A 6,832-nucleotide genomic window follows, 5' to 3' on the forward strand; every position below is an offset into this window, starting at 1 on the left:
GATACAAGTATTAGATAAGTAAGAATATACAACGCACTAGAACGCCCTTGTTGACGATCTTTTACTTCGGCAGCATCGGGTGGCTCCGTGACTTTCTATGGGCACAAGCCTCTCAAGTGATCCAATCTTATGGTTCTTCATTATCTGCATATGGTCTTTTATTTTTAGGTGCTCATTTTGTTTGGGCATTCAGTTTAATGTTCTTATTCAGCGGCCGTGGGTATTGGCAAGAACTCATTGAATCTATAAAGATCATTCTAAAAACTAGTAAAAATACCTTTTTACTTCTTTTTAGTTGACACAAGTTAAAACCCTATACCAGGATGATCCACAGGGAACAGCCGGGATAGCTCAGTTGGTAGAGCAAAGGACTAAAAATCCTCGTGCCACCAGTTCAAATCTGGTTCCTAGCAAGATGTCAATATCCATGTCTCTAGAGGATGTTGTTGAGGTATATCTTTGATCCACTCTCTAGCTTCAATGATGTAGATCCAAGGCCCTTGATTGCATAGCTACTTTTGGCTCCAAGATCCGCTGCATGTGATGATGATACTTTTGATAGAGTATGAAGTTGTCCACTTTCTCCTGTCATATCTCAAGGCTCCAGTGTCAATAGTTCATGCATTATCATTATTAAGTGTACATGTAGGTGCAATCAATAATCCTCCACTCTTGACTCTCCTGGATATATTGTAGATGATCCTTCCAACCAAGCTTCCTGCAATTTTCATGTGATTGAGTCCCATCTTCAAATAAGTTTCCAATGAGAGAGTGATATTTTCTTCCAAAATCATTTTTCCTTCCTTCAAATGAAATAGTCCTTCTTTCACCTTAGCTTTTACACCACGTTGAGAAATCATTGTATGTAGATATTAGGTTTTGACTCCTCTTTTCTTGATAATTACTTGTGATTTATGTTGGATTCTTTTACTTATTTATTATGTTATCTTTCATCAATCAATTACCAAATTAAATGAATGAAAATCACAAGAACAAGGAACACAAGATATAGGCACTTAGTTAGGGAAAAACCCCTATCTAGGGGAAACCCAATCCAACTCTTCCAACAGTAGATTCAAATCAAGATGAGACAATCCAAGACCCTTTTTACCTAAACAAAGACCTCCTCTAAGCACCAAGTCAACCCTTCCTTCAAGTAGATGTATTCTGGCAAAGTCTCCAAGTGTCAGCTCCCAAGATGAAACTTCAATCCAGAATTTCGCCCCCCCAGCTACAGAATTTTGAACTTGCAACTACTTAAGAATTTCGGCCCCTAACTGTTCACTTAGAAGCCATAGAAGGCTTCGCACGTGTGAGAGATAGATGCAAAAACTTTGATTTTGTTTCTTCCTTCAATTAGGTATTCTTCTTCTTCAATTCACTCTCTTTTCCATTCTTTCTCTTGTAGATCGAACTTGTGAGTGTGTGTGTCCAAATGAGTTGAGTTGCCTCTATTTATACTAATTCTGCTGGGTTGAATTCCCTCTTTTTGGGCTGACTTCTCCGAGATAGGGCCGACTTGGTGAGGAGGTGACAAATGACACTTTTGACTCAAAAATAAATTTCTTTACATGATACAAATGCCCAAGAAGGGTCTAATAAATGTGACAAAGACTCTTTTGACTCATGACAAAACCTAGAAGCCTTCAATGGAGTCTATTACCTAGAAAATAAATAAATATCATGAAACTATTAATTTTTGTAGCATCAGAGGTGTTATAGTCTCGAAACTTTGTGGAGAGGCTAAAATATTGGAGTTCTCCATAACCCATAAACTGTTTATAGAAATTCCACCTAGAAGTGTATCAATTAGATTATTAGCCTATTTTTTAATATTTCCTAAGTCTAAACTTAAGAAATTTGGTGTTGAACTTTTTGACCTTTTTGGTCACTTAATCATAATTAATTGAGATAAGGTGCAAATCATATAGAAAATCACACAGATCAATAGGGAAGTAATATTAACCATCGATTAAGATTTAATCTTGGTCATTGGAGTCCTAATGAAAGGCTGTAAGAAGAAGTCGATGGGTAGATGGAGAACATACACACAGAGATCGATTTCCTTCAAGAGTTTGATTTTCTAGAGCGAAACAATAAGTTTCTAGAAGAGTTCAAGCTTAAGAAGGGAAGCAGATACAAAGAGGGGAAGGGACAGTGAGGCTAGAGGAATATTTTCCAGATATGGCGAGTACATTGCAGAGAGGTCGAAAGTTCTCCAGGAGATCGCACAGAGGCAACACTTAAGCTTCAGAGGGCAGTTCGATTTTGGTGGGGTGACGCTGGTTATCAGCTATAGAGTCTGTAAGACTTTTCTAGAGTATCAAAGAGACAATTTCCTAGTCAGTAGCAAGCATGATGTGTTGATTTGCAGAAGTTTTGATCTGAAGCATTTGAGGGACTACACAGAGGTGACTGAGGGCCTGCACAAAGATAGGTGGACGACTTGCTTTTAAGAGGCAGTCAAGTGTGAGGATTGCTCGAAGTGAGGGTAATTTCCCCTAGATAATTTTTACTAGTATTTTCTTTGCAGGATAACCAGTATTTGGCATCCAGATTGTACTCAAATTATTTCACTGCTTCATAATAATGAAAATCCTCAGTTGTTGCACTGATTTTCCCAAGTTGGCGTTTTATGGGGACTTTAGTCCAAAAATAAGTGTGTCAATTTTTATGTGTGTGTGCTAACATATTTCTCAATTTCCAGCATTATTATTTTCCACAATTTTATTTGTTAAGGTTGCAGTGTGGTTTATTTGATATTTGTCGTAGTAAATAAATTGTTAATTAACTAATAATTAGAAGACTTAATCCCAATTGCTGCAATAGGATTTCAGTGGTGAAAATTTTCACATGGTATCAGAGTGTGGTTGATCATACAAAAAAACTCAGAAGCAGAGACAAAATAATTCGTTGTTCGGTGGGAGCAACATGACAATTTTTTTGGGGGTTGTGTAGAGCTTAAGCTAGGAAAATCGAATTGCTTGGGGAAGTTCGATTCTTCAATGCAGGTTGGAAGAAAAATTTCCGTGTCAGTTGAGTGATTCTAGCAGTAGAGGGAGCAACAAAAACTCATATTTTCACTAAGAAGATTCCTTGTGTGGGCGTAGAGGGTTTTGTAGCAGTTTGCAGAAGCAAAATCAATGCTGGGTGGAAGAGAAATAACACACACTGAGGGAAATTTATCTAATGGGATTTCGAGTTTTAGAAATCCAATTTTCCTATTGTATATTAACAGGAGTTGTGGATATAACTCCTAACTCTAGAAGGGAGTGCATGTAGTAGATCTAACAACTGAGTAAAGGGAAAGAGGGATATTTTCGACTGGGGGCTTAAAGATCATGATAGGTTGGAGGGAGCCTCCAACTATGTCATCGAAAAGGATAGGATGTCCTTCCTTATGGATGAATATGGTCTAAAAGCCTATGTGGACAATATGGTAGCAATACCCCAAGATGTAGATCAACTGAAAGAGTACATGAAGGAAATGTTAAAGGCGAAGCATATGATGGAAAAGGCAAAGTAGATGATCTTGGATGGAGTCTGAGGTCATATAGTATCACATATATCGGGAAAAAACACTGCCAAGGAAATGTGGGATGCTATCTCCCAACAATATCAAAGTTCTTCCGAGAAACAAAAGATGTTTCTCCAGGAGAAGATGAGAAGCATCAAGATGCAGAAGGGTGAAGACATAGATCCCTTCCTCACTAGGATTCAAGAGGTCCGTGATCAAATTTCTGTAGTTGGAGAGGCACCTCAACCAACAGAGCTTGTACAATTGGCACTAAACAATGTCTTAGAGAAGTGGCAATTGTTTGTCCAAAGTATCTTGGGCAAAGACACATTGCCTAGATGGGATAGGATGTGGTACGACCTACATGAGTAGGAATTGAGGCGGCCTCTAGTAAAGAGCACCATCAGCTGAAGCTACAACAAGGCCATGAAGAGTGATAAGGAAGATGAGAATTTCGCCCTGGCATCAAAGGGTCCCAGTTAGGGACAGAGGGAGCAGAAGAAGAAGGACCTATATAAGTTCAAGTGCTTCATTTGTGGTGAGTTTAGTCACTACAATACCCAGTGCCCTATAAGAAAGAAGGGCAGGCGGGAGAAGCAGGACTACACGACAATGTCTATAGAGAGATGGAGGAAGATTTCACCATGTTTGCAGCTACACTTCCAGGAGTGAGGTGGGGCGATATGGAGTTATAGTCCCAAATTTCAGAGGTTTGCATAGGGTCCATTTTTCATATCCCCAATTAGCAATTTTGTCAAGGAAATTCTTAATTTTGTAATTTTTGGTGATTAATATAATATTGGATAGATAAAACTTAAAAGAAATAAGTTGTGGAGATGGTTAAGTAAATTGTTGGATAAAATACAAAGGTTGGGACTTATGAAAAGAAGAAAAATTGAAGTGAAGATAAGTTGTGGAGATTGCCAAGAACAGAAATCGAACCATGGGAAGAATCAAACCATGGTATCAAACCATAGTGTGAAAGAAATTGAACCATGGTATAAGGAAGGGAAAGCAATAATAAAAGGAAGGCTAAAGCCTCATTTTGATTATTCTATTTTTTTCGTTTCATTTCAGAATTGGAGAGTTTGCTTGAGCTGCTTAGCCAAGTCAACAAGTGTTGTTTAGCACAAGTAATTTCCAAGCGGAATTCCACCCTCATTTCGGAGAACTTCGAGTGTCTCCCTAGTGAGATAATTTGGGGAGTCCAATTTAGGATTTTCACAGAGCTTTATTGCAAGTATTCACTCAGTTTTCCACTCCTTGGGAGTAGAGGCAATTCGAGTTGCTCATTAGAGGATCAACTATTGTGGATAGGATTTCCAGCTATTTTGCAGGGATTAAGCAAGAAGTGTTTTGCCGGGTATTGGAGCTGATTTTGGATAGAATTTTGAGGAAGGAATTTTGCAGGGATTTGGAGGAGTTTCCCTTTAGGTAAATTGTGCACTATTGCAAGAGTTCAATTTTTGTAGCTCACTCATAAACGGTGAAGGCTACATGCGAATTTTGGGGTTTTAGTGAATGGTGGATTTAACCCAAGGATTTTCTAGGTTTTTTTTAGAGGATTTTGTGAGAGTTTCATACTAGTAATAGTTAGATGCTGAGGAGCACAATGCAATGTTGGCAGCAGTGCAAAGTCAACAACAATGCAAATTCTTCAGTAGACAATGAAAGGCTAGTAGCAGTCAGATTCTCGGGAGACATATACATCACATACACAATTGATTCAGTGTTTTCGATGCTTCTAAGTTGTAGTAGTTGCAATTGCAACAACAACAACAGATGAGAGGGGGTTGTAGTGCATATGAAGAGTTGGTAATAATATAGCAATGTCAACTGTAGCACAAATGCAACATTTGAGTTACGCAGTGTTTGGTAGGCAGTAGCCAGACACCAACATCGTGACAAAGGGTGATGCAGAGGCAAGGTGTTGTAGCAGTAGTGCAACACTAGAACACCTTCATTGCTAAGAGGGAGTGCTAGTTTCTGTAGCATCAGAGGTGTTCTAGTCTCAAAACTTTGTGGAGAGGCTAAAACACAGGAGTTCTCCATAACACAAAAATCGTTTCTATAAATTCCACCTATAAGTGTTGGTTTAGTGGGGCCTAACTCAGGTTCAGAGGTGATTTAGCCAAGCAAATCCTGGTACTACTGGCCCTTTCGGCAACAGTCTACGGAGCACAGACTGGAGTTTCACCCGAAGTAGTATGGGAGGGTGCTAGAACCAGGTTTCCGCAGCCATGGGATGTCTGATGGGCTTCTGGAGATCCGCAGTCTAACTTGTCGCTACGCGCACTTGTGATCCCTTTGCGACCTGCGGTGCTGCTTCCACGCAGCCCTACTCGGGGCGCGACTCGTATAATACCCAAGTTCCTTGCTAAATAATTGCTTGCTTAACTTGCGTGTGTGAGATTTATGGTTATTACAGCATAATCAACAATCATATTAGTGCAGGCAATACATAAACGAATATAAACATAAAGAAGATACTGCACAACAATTACACAAAATTAGGATAAACTTCTCTTTATTAGTTTCCTGTCCCAATTACAGACTCAAATCCGCCCTGCGCACTCAGCTGCAGAGCCTCTTCCTACTACTATACCCCAAGACACTTAGAATTATACTCTAAGCTCGAACCATTCCTTCGCTACTCTCTCTCTTCTTAACTGTTAACTATCTTTACAACTTTAGAGCCTCGCTCTATTTATACAATCCCATGGTCTGCGGACCATGGGTAGGTCGACTTTACACTAATTTACAATACAATGTTTAGCGCATATAACCCTATGACTCAATTGTACACTTCCCGCTCCGTGCCCACAATTCGCACAATTTTACAACATCTTTGACCAAAACTTGGGCTTTGAGCCCCAAAACTTGTTGAGGGGGGGATTCCAAGCCCAACAATAAGTGTCTCAATTAGATTATTATCCTATTTTTAATATTTCCTAAGTATAAACTTAGGAAATGTGGTTGATTAACATAATTAATTGGGATAAGGTGCAAACCATCTAAAAACTCACACAGATTGACAGGGAAATAATCTTAGCCATCAATTAAGATTTAATCTTGGTTGTTGGATTCCCAACAAAATATTATAAGAAGAAGTTGACAGGTAGATGGAGAACATATACACATAGATCAATTTCCTTGGAGAGTTCGATTTTCCAGAGAGCAACAGTCAGTTTCCAGAAGAGTCTGAGCTTCAAAAGGGAAGAAAATACAAAGAGGGTAGAGACAGTGAGGCTAAAGGAATATTTTGTAGATCCAACGAGTACATTGTAGAGAGGACGAAATTTCTCTAGGAGGATG

General features: G+C 39.1%; 1 non-coding gene across 1 annotated transcript; it reads left to right on the forward strand.

The window, feature by feature from the left end:
- The first annotated feature begins 340 nt into the window (after window positions 1-340).
- TRNAF-AAA (transfer RNA phenylalanine (anticodon AAA)) lies at window positions 341-413 on the forward strand. The gene has a single exon. It is a non-coding gene; the product is annotated as a tRNA-Phe (tRNA).
- The last annotated feature ends 6,419 nt before the right edge of the window (window positions 414-6,832 follow it).

Source organism: Pinus tabuliformis, chromosome 5_2 (assembly GCF_031772625.1).
Source record: "Pinus tabuliformis cultivar Carrire ecotype Pingquan chromosome 5_2, CPIR1, whole genome shotgun sequence".
NCBI lineage: Eukaryota > Viridiplantae > Streptophyta > Pinopsida > Pinales > Pinaceae > Pinus > Pinus tabuliformis.